Source organism: Myodes glareolus, chromosome 6, assembly GCF_982192425.1.
Source record: "Myodes glareolus chromosome 6, mMyoGla1.1, whole genome shotgun sequence".
NCBI lineage: Eukaryota > Metazoa > Chordata > Mammalia > Rodentia > Cricetidae > Myodes > Myodes glareolus.
Window position 1 is genome coordinate 508562 of NC_142031.1, and position 10561 is coordinate 519122.

General features: G+C 46.9%; 1 long non-coding RNA gene across 1 annotated transcript in view; it reads right to left on the minus strand.

Moving 5' to 3' along the window:
• The window catches only part of LOC125389646 (uncharacterized), a 50259-nt gene that overhangs the window by 38910 nt on the left and 788 nt on the right, over nucleotides 1-10561 (minus strand). The gene's annotated exons all lie outside the window — the stretch shown is intronic.

Genomic DNA, 10561 nt, shown 5'->3' on the forward strand with positions numbered 1-10561 from the left:
TCCTGGCTGCATGGAGCTGGCCTTAAGAAGCTTTACTTTGGTAGAAATGGGACTGGGGTTGGCGAACCACACCTGAGAAACTTTACCATGGGTAGACAAGATCGACTTAGTCATCCAGACCCCAGGAAACTCACAGGCCAGAAACAGATTAGAAGATTTCTCCTTTGTTATTATGTGACCTTGAGCCTGCTGAGTCCCTTGTTGTTCACTGTTGTTTGGGTCTTAGGGGAAGATGGACAAGCTAGCCCCCATGGCCATTGTCCATAGGCAGGTTCCCTAATCGGATAAATGGAAGAGACTCCAGGAACCACAAATATGCACATCCAAAGGTTAAGCATATATGACTTTGGCTAGTATTGATGAGTTAGTGAAACAGACATTATCACACCAATTTGTGAAGAAGCTAAAGAAAAAGAGACACACGTGAAAACGTACTCATGGTTTTTTTTTCTATCTGAGCATAAAAGACACACCTGTTTGTACCTCATCTTCCGCCTCTGGACCTCAGGCCTGGGCATATTTTTGAGATAGCCATGTCTGCTACCTAGTCAGAACCCTGACTCATGACATACTCCTCTGGAATCCTATCAGGGAGGCCAGGTCTATGTCTTCTCTCTCCCCCACTTCCAAAGCCTTGCCAACCACCATATTGAAACTCTTTCTCCTCATCTTCCCTCTCTTGTTTCATTGTCTTCCCTCTGTACAAGTCAGGAGGCTCCCTCTGAGCATCCCTCTTAAAGAGAGAGGTAGCCAGGCAATCATCTGCCCTGGCTCCCTCATCTATCACCCTGAAGTGTTTCATGATAAAATTACTCATTCTCAGTCAGTGATAAATGAAATCAGTCTCAAGGCTACCACACAGAGTGTGAGTGAGAACTCCCCAATCAGTATCTCCAAGATAAGAGAGGGAAATCCAGGTGAAGTGTTTTTGTGTTAATGCACAGTCAGGGTCATATTAATAGATCTGTACATATGTCCTCTTTATGGTCTGCTGGGATGCATGTATGTTTGTGAGGGCTGGGGGTTCAACCCTGGAAGAAAAGTCATATAAGATACATGGATATGGGGGCTGGAGAGATAGCTCAGCAGTTAAGAGCATTGACTGCTCTTCCAGAGGACACAGGTTCAATTCTCAGCATCCACATGGTAATTCCGAAGTGTCTACAAATCCAGTTTCTGGGCAACCTGACACCTTCATACCATTGCACATAAAATAAGATTGAATTAATCATAGAGAAAGGCTTTTTGAAATCTTTTAAAATTAAAAAAAGATATATGGGTATGGTAGTCATGGAGGGGCTAAACAGGGTGAAAAGTGAAAAAGTTGAATAATGCAGAGAGGAGGCTGAATCATCCAGAGAAGAGGGTCAAGCCACAGAGCAAGACTAGCCCTCTAAAAGCCCCAGCTGGTATCCAGGGAGAGAAGAAGGCAACTCTCAAGCACCTAGATGGGTAGCAAAGACCCATGTCTTTGGGTAAACAAGCAGAGGAATCTTTAAAAGTTAACAGGGCCCTTGCATTCCATTTGGAGCCTGTGAACCTAAAGAGTTCTGAGATCAAGAACCCTTGGTGCCCAATAGACCTTGTGTGTCACAGATCCCCTACTTCTGCTTTCAGTCAAGGGATCAGACGAAGTTCGTTGGAGTGCCAACAAGCCTAGAACAAAACTGAGACTGTATTAGGCTAGTGAGAAACATCAGGGCCTGAGAAGGGCTAATCAATCAGTAAGTAGGGGAGATGGAACAGGACCTTTCTTTGATAAGCAGTGACATCTCAGAGGGGACTCCTGTATGCAGCACACAGGTCTGTGTTGATTTCACATTCGAAGACAATGACTGGAAGGCAAGGAACCCAAGGAGCCAAGAAGGACTCCTCGTTACATTGGAGGTGGCTAGAGGCAGCATGTCCCACAGAAGCCTTCAACAAGGACTCCTGATTACATTTATGTAACATGAAGGGGCCGCTTGTTGGGGTTCATGTCCTGCCCAGTTCCCCACAGCTGGCAAGCCCCAAAGAAAATCACACAGAGATCTCCATAAGTTATAAAACTGATTGGCCCATTAACTCAGGCTTCTTGTTAACTCATGTAGCTTATATTAACCCATTATTCTAGTATATGTTAGCCACATGGCTCAGTACCTTTTTCTGCAGGGCAGCTCACTTGCTTCTTCGGTGATCTGGGCAGAACCAGCAGAGGGAGCTTCCTGCTTGCCAGAATATTCCTGTTCTCTTTTCTCTACCTCTACTTCCTGTCTGGTTTTCCCGCCTATACTTCCTGCCTGGCCAATCAGCATTTATTTAAAACATGCTTGACAGAATACAGACAATTATCCCGCATCACATTTAAGGAAAGGACCCTGGTCCAGAGCCAACAGGAGTCTGCTGCTTTCATTTTGAAGCAGTCTCACCCCCAATCATGGTTAGTACGCTTCAGCAAACATGCTCCTTCTGATTCAGCAATAAACCCTCATCAGTCAGCCTGAACGTGCCACGATGAGGCACCACAGACTCTGTCGCTGACAGTGGAGTCCCTCTGACCCACTCCTTGGGTGAGACTTGGGTAAGATTTGCCTAACCAAGAGACAACTAGACAGCTGTTGAGCCAGTGATCTGCTGCACCACACATTCCAGGAAGCATAGAAGCTACCCACGTAGTGTAAGCCGTCACATTCAGAAAAGACTTCCAAGAAGCTCCTTTGTGTCAGGTTGTACTCTTGGTGTACAGTGACATTAGAAAGACCAGTCAGGAAGAACAAGGAGCCCAAGGAGGAACACAAATGTTGAGCCCTGACTCAAAAGTCTCTGGGTTATAGTACCAAAAGAAAGACCCAGAATAGTTTAGAAGGTCTCTCAAGGGGCAAAAGACAGAACTTGGAGCCCCACTACCATTAACAAGCCAAGATCAGAGATGGCAACACTAAAAGACCCAGAGACAATCAAACATAAGGGTAAAAAAGAGTCCTGTCAAGAACTATGCAGCTTCCACAGGCAATCTGTAGGACTTTATCCCACAAAAAGGACAAAGCAAGGCCTTAACACAGTGATGTGGGACTATCACTGTGAACTAGAGTTCAACCTAGATGAAATGCCATTCTGATCTCCCAGCAAGACTTTAAAAGCAAAATACAACAAGATCAAATGGTTTCCAAGTAACTTCTTAATCTACAGAGCAAAGTGAAAATTTATTTTTAAAATAGTAGTACACACTAAACAAAATCCACAGTTCCTATTTCCCAATCAAAACTCAACAGGCAGATGAGGCAACAGGCAAACACAAATCAAAAGGAGAAGGAAAATCAGTCAATGGGAGGTGAACCAGAAACAATAAAAATGGTAAGATTGTAGACACACAAGTTACAAGACTCATTGGCACTGTATTCAAACAGCTAGGTACTTGGTGAGGGCTTGATGGAATGTGACAGGTAGGAACATTCTGAAGCTGAGCTGTGAGAAATGAGAAATCATGTGACCCAGAGGGTATGTGCTGAGCTGTCTATATACCCTGGCATATCTGAGACCTGTACACCTCACCAAACACCGGTTTTGCCTCCTTGGATAGTCAGTCCCATTTTACAGATTGAACTCAGGGTTAGGCTTGAATGTCTTTCCAAAGCCACACAACCAGAAAGTGGAAGACAAACAGCCCTGGGCATATTGACTCCAGGCATCTGTGCCATGCAACACTGGCCACCAGATATCACCATTCTTACAAATGCAAGGCAGTGCTTGGGCAACTCCCAGCACCGGTAATAAAAGACGGAGACAGAGAGGGGTTTAGGTCTAACAACATTCCCTGGTAGGAAGTTAAGGTTATCACTATCCTTCCTTCCTCCATAGCCACTTCTGGCTTTTCAACCTTGTTTGAGCTCCTCCTTCCATAGTTTGAAGGTGGAAACAAAGATTAACCCCAGGCAAGCTGGGAGCCTGCCCTGCCACACTTTTATCATGTCCTAAGGCTAGAGCTCTCTGATCTGTAACATTTGAGTTTAACCTCACCCATCTCAGCCCTTGCAACTCAGAATGCAAACAAAAAGCCTAGGAACAGAACTCTTGAAAGGTATCAGAACCACAAAAGGCTGTTTGAACCTGCTCTTTGTGGGTGACCAAGTCCCTCAAATAGCACCAGTCCCAGGGTGGGCAGTCTCCCCAATGCCCCCAGACCAGAAAGGCGGACAAACATTACCTGCATTAAGTACAGGTGCTCTGAGCCACCACCATGTCGCCTGCCCCTCCCCCAGTGTGAAGTCACATAGCTGGACAACTTGGACAGAGGCGGTGTGTGAGCTTCTCTAATGAGAACATGGTGACAAAAACCTGTCTTTTACAGAACAGGTGTGTGCCTGGGTTTGGGGTTTTACAAATGAAAGGTTTGTTTTCACTTAGCAAGGATTGGAGGTTTAGGGAACAAGCCCCACCCCATAGTAGCCACAGCCTCTAACTCTGGGGTCACAGCCTGGGGCACTAAGGTGTTGGCTGAAGCGACAAAGGACACTATCCTGAGATTCCAGTACTAGCAGTGGCTCAGAGCAGATTCTGAGTAGGACCTCTCCCAACCCCCATCAGACCACGGCAGCATGAGCTATGGCAGCCCAAGCGATAAGAAACTAATAATTTATGTTTCCAGCTCCCACTGCTGGCGCCAAGGGACGGCTGAGCCACAGCCTCCCCTTCACTGGAACAGCCTCAATCCTTTATTGCACAAATTATTAACGACCAGAAAATGAATGACTGTAATCAGATCAGGGCTGCCAGCACTCTTTATTTCATTTATTTGTATAAATCCTGCAGTCAGGGTCTGCCAAAAGCCCAAAGTCCCAGCCTCCTAATGGCTAGGTACCCATGACAGGGCCATCTCTCTACAACCCTCACCTAGTGGTAGAGGGCATAAAAAGTCAAGGGAGCTAACCTGAACCCACAGCAATCTCATTTGAAAATGAATGCTGAGAATCTGAAGGATATTAAAGCCTGATCTCTAAGCTAGAGCCACCTGTAGTGGGGAGGTATGAGACCAAAAGGATGGACTTCCCAGCCCAGAGTGACAGACCACCTCAGCACCACTGTCATCTTCATCTTTAACACAAATGGTTATCATTCTAAACAGGAATAGTCTGGGTCAGCTTCCCTTCCTTTTCATCCTTTTCTGTGCATACCTCTCCAACAGAACCTCACCTGTCCTTCCCAGTGTCTTCCAGCTGGGCCCTCACTCCCTTTGAGCAGGAGTCAGGATCTGAAGATTTCTGTGCAGTATTACAGAGGAAGCCTTCAATGGTCCACTTTCAATCTCATTGACCTCTTGTTATACTATGGTGTGTAAATTTAGATTTGGAGATCTTATGCTCCATCATAAATTGGGCTGGCAGACTTCCGATCGACAAGATAAAGCTGTCTCCTTTGAGGTGAGTGTTTTATTAGTCTTAAACTCAGTGTTGCAGCAGGGGCTTAGGAGGGGAGTGGAACCTCTGCTCTGGAATTCTCCTGCATTGTTAAGGGGCTAAATGGTGCTCAGAATAAAATGGGCATAGGTAGCTCCAGACCGGGCTACTGTATTCAAGGTTAGGATTACCCAAAAAATGTCACCTCAGCATCAGAGAAACTTTACTCCCAAAGAAAGTAGCCATGCCAGGCCTTAGGATGTGAACCCAAGGGAGCCCCATGGGAAACAGTCTTAATTTAAAGCCCATGTACATGTAGACATCTGAGCATGTGCTATGAACATGTATGCCTTTCTGCCCATAGTAAACTGGTGGAAACCAGACCACAGGCTTCTGTGTACATTTTGTGCAGGGCATTCACACACTCATTTCTGAGGCTACTAACAAAAGCTACAGTGCATGAATCCAGAGTTACATAGCACAGACTTTCTTTTCATTCTTATCTAACAGTATCAAGGGATTGCCTATTGTGACCCCTTGGCACAACTCAGGATAAGAGATGAACCCTAGTGACTTGGTTCTGACACCCACATATTCCCCACAGAACACCAAGACATCAGTGCACTCCAAAAGCACCCACTAGGGATTGGTGCCCATTGTCAGTGAGAGCCCACCAGTATCCCTAGATGCTCCCACCATCATGCCAGGTACTATATGTAAGGTAGTATGTTTTATGTCATGTCATGTTACATGTCCTGACTCCATTACTGTTCTGCAATACGTTTTTTTCCACACACTGCTGATCTATATCACGTGACTAAATCTTGCCCCATGACATATGCCACACTGAGGCAAGGGCATGTGACACACAGGGTGAACTTGGCTGTTCTGGAATCTGCCCCTGGGATATTGCACATTGATCATTATATCAGGCTCTCTTGAGCTGGTATTGCCTTCCTGCAAGTAGCTATCAGTTTCTTTCTGCTCGGTGGACATTACTCAGCCAATGTTGTTACCAGACAACTCTAGCTGGTTTTATGTCGTGAGGTTCCATTGCTTTCCCTTATACCAAGTTCTGTTTTCTAGAGACCCAGGAAACAAAACTGCCACACAAACTTACGGCACACGGGAACCCTGAATAGATGAAACTTTGTCAGCATCAAGAGACTTCAGTCAAGCACCTAGAACTTGAGATGCAGAATCTTAGGCCAACCCGATTTTCCCCTAGCCACATTCTTGCATGCCTATGTACCACCTTGTCAAGGCCCTCCAATAAGAGCACCACACACCCCCAGACTAACAATCTAGGTAGTCTCTGATAATGGCAATAATGTCAACCCTGACTATGCTAGAATTTTCTCCTAGGTATGTCTTTTTGATGAAAAGGGTACCTATAACCAAACTCTAATAATATTTTGGAGATAAGAAGATACTTAAAATACCTCCAGGACAAGTGGCAAAAGAAGGGAACAGGTAAGCAATGGAACTACCACAACAATGGGAAGACTGCCATAAGGCAGGGACCAACCCATCCCTATAAGGGCCAGCTATCTCTGTGCTGCTCAAGGGGAAGGGCTGAGCATGCAGGCCAAATGGTAACAGAAAATCCCTGCCAATGACATCAGATCAGAATCTAGGAGTTGTGTTTGGGTCACTGCATGACAGTTTGGAACCTGCTAGAGTGCATCTAGTAAGGCAATACAGCCCACACATCCATAGGAGTGGTACCAGTCTGAACTCAGGCTCATATCCATTCCTTTAGGGAAAAGGGTTAGGGTCAGTAGACATCCCAGCTTCAGAAATGTCTTCCTTTCTCTTGAGAGACATAGCATGGCCTATAGCCAGCTCACAGCAAGCCCCAAGCCAGGCATGTCCCAGCAGGGCAGCTCCTCTGTATCTGACCAGGACCAGAAACAGACACACTCCTGGAGGGTCTGACCCTTTGCAAAACTCTCTGAAGGAGCGCTAGATAATTTACCACTAACCTCTGACCTTGAAAGTTAACTCTACCTAGGAAGTCCTACAGCACTACCAACTAGACACTTGAACCAAATATGCCGTTCTAGCAGAAGAACATATGGAACAGAGTCTATCTGGTACTAGTGACTGCAGGTCCAGTATTTTGTATACAGGTTTTGGTATATCTGTGATTTGTCTGCACTGTTTGTGGTGAAACTGACTGCTTCGTGTGGACACTTGAGGGTGTTCCTATACATTGTGCACCATCATGCATATTCAAGTTCAGGAACTTTAGAATCAGTAGTGTAGATGCAGATTGCAACCCACCTATGCTTACTTTGTGCTTTGAGCATGCATACATTTGCTGGTGGTAAAAGAGCGCTTCCTCACAGCTTTGTGTCCACTGAGGATTGAGCCTACAACTGTAAACCTATAGCTCTATACTCTGGGAGGGAAGAGGACTGCATGGCATGCAGCCCATTACCATAAGCAGGCAGACAGTCTAAGGGATGGACTAAGACTTTGTTCAAAGTACCTCCTCTAATCACATCTGTGGTCTCACACATTTCTCTTCCAAGAGATTCTACCACATCTGGGCTTAGTAAACAGATTATTGATGGAGAAATGAATAAAGGGATTCTAAGAGGAGGCAATCTAAATTGACAGGCAAGCCTTCACGGGACAGAGGGGTCTGCGACCAGACCAAGCCCCTCCTATATATCTCAGGTCACAACCACTAGAGTTATTTATGACTCTCCTCCCCCTCCTGCAGTGGCACTCTAGTCTCAGCCTGAAGCAGAGGGCCCCCAAACAGGGGGCCCAGGAGCAGCGACCAGGCCATGCCAAAGCCAGAGGGTGGAGCCTCCTGGGTGGAGGAGGGGCTGTCGTATAGGTGTAGGCAGCTGGATGATTCTAGTGCAAAAACGATTTCTCTCTAGCTCTGCTCCAGCCTAAGAAGTACAGAGAACGGTGTGGCCAAGGAGTTTCAGCCTAGGATACAGGTATAGCAAGTATAATGTCCCCAAAGAAGAAGCTTGGTCTCTGGACAGTGATCTTCATTTCAGAAAAATAAATAATTGTAATGAGACCTCCTTGCCGAGCCCTGGAATGGCACAATGGACAAAGGGAAGGGTCTTCCAGCCTTGGACCTAAACCAGGGTCTTTCTTTTCAGGAAGAGATCCTAGTACTTCAGGTGTGACCAAACTGGCAAGAAGTTAGATTGGGTATTTTGGGCAACCCTCTGCTCTTCCTGATCTGAGGCCCTTGACTTCTTCTGAATGGTTTCTATGCATAAGTATGATAAGAGATGGTAAGCAGGGCTAGAAGCAATGCACGGGCACACACACACACACACACACACACACAAAGTAGTGGCCTTCTCAGATACAAGTCCGTGCTTCCCAATTCCATAGAAGGTCTTGAAGCCAAAAGCTCTGCACACAGATGCAGATTAACATAAGAAACCCTAGGTTGAGGGAACATCTTTGAAAGCAAGATTGGGGCTATGCTCAGACAGTGAACACATGAGGTCCAATCCTTGACCTTAATCAGAAGCCCAAATGTTCTCTCCATGTGTGCCACAACTACTCACTAACATGATGGCCTCTTCAAGGCAAAGAATTACAGGCAGCACCTATATGCATTAGACATGGAGGCATCATACCTTAGACAAGACACAGGCCATAGAGAGAGAGAGAAGAAGAAGGACTATTGTCTGTCAGGGACATACTAGTGTCCAGGATCTGGGCAAGGTAATGGAGCCAATGTTGGTAAAGAAAGAAGTGGTCACCCACTTCCATCTATTTCCTTAGGCACCAACAGACCATTATATGAAGAATAGTATTATTAAAACAAGTGCAAAGGCTGTGTGGTGGTGGCGCATGCCTTTAATCCCAGACCTCAGGAGGCAGAGGCAGGCAGATCTCTGTGAGTTTGAGGCCAGCCTGGTCCAGACTCCTAGCACATTCCGCATGCAAGCAGAGCATGTGCAGAGCTCACTCTCAAAGTCAACCTGGGAAGGGATAATGAATGAAGTGGGCCCACAGTTGGGGTGGGGGGGAGAAAGAATTCATACCAGCTGGTGCTGGGTCACTAGGGGAGGTGGCAAGAGGCAGATTCCTCACTTCTAGGCCTACCTTGAAGAAGGAAGGTTATTTGTACAGAAAAACTTGTGACCCAGCTCAGCCCCCCCCCCAGGACAAAGTCAGAGAATGCCAGGTGCATTCCAGAAGACTGGGGGGGGGAGGGGGCTGGGATGGGCCACTTTCTAGTGTACCCAACATGTCACACCAACAGATATGCCCCTCTCACAAGCTAATACCAAAGTCACAAAATATCTCAGTTTCTCTTCACTCTGAACTTGATTTCATACAAGCATGAAGGAGGAGGTCAGAAACCAGACACGAAGCTAATCTGCTCCCTCCAAGGTATCAAGGTGTACAGAGATGTGACAGGCCCCTCTCTCCCAGATTTGCAGCTCTTGGGGATAGAAATGTGTTGGTGTGCACGTTTGTTAAGCCCACTGTCACCATCCCCGACTCCCACCCTGATTCTATGAATGCCTCCTTGTTCCATTTCGTGGCTCTGACTCTGCTTGCCCTGGGAGTAGGCATCATAGTATAAACAGCTGTGTCATTCAAAAACTGCTTAACCTGTCTCAGGTTCTCATCCACAAAGTGAGAATATGCAATAAGTGATCCAATGCACCAAATCGGTGAGAAATGGGTACTGAGAGAAAAGTGACAGAGAACTTCTTACTTATGAACAGAACTCAAACACTCCACAGTCCACAACCCAGCCCCTGCAGATACATAGAGGCCATCTGAGGGGAAGGAGAGCAGGCTCACACTCAAGGGGAAATGAGACCATACCAGCTCCATTTCAGCAGAAACCCACTCACCTATCCTGCAGACTACCCTACATTCCTTTAGACCACAGTTGGGGTCTTGCACTGAGCACTCATACCCCAGGGTCTCCTTTCATTTTCCTCACTGTGAAGAAGCCAGGGGCTGTAGCCCTGTCCCACGACCTCCATGTCATCGGAGTCCAGTCGGCCTTCACGCACCCCCCGCCGGAGCCCGCGCCCGCCCGCCGCGCCAGGGCGGTTTAAATGGGCCAAGTTGTGGCGGCGGCTGCGGCGACGGCGGCGGCGACGGAGGCGGCGGCGGCGGCGGCGGCGGCGGCGGGTCTTCCAAGTCCTCCAGCGAACGCAGTGTGCGGCGGGGCAGCT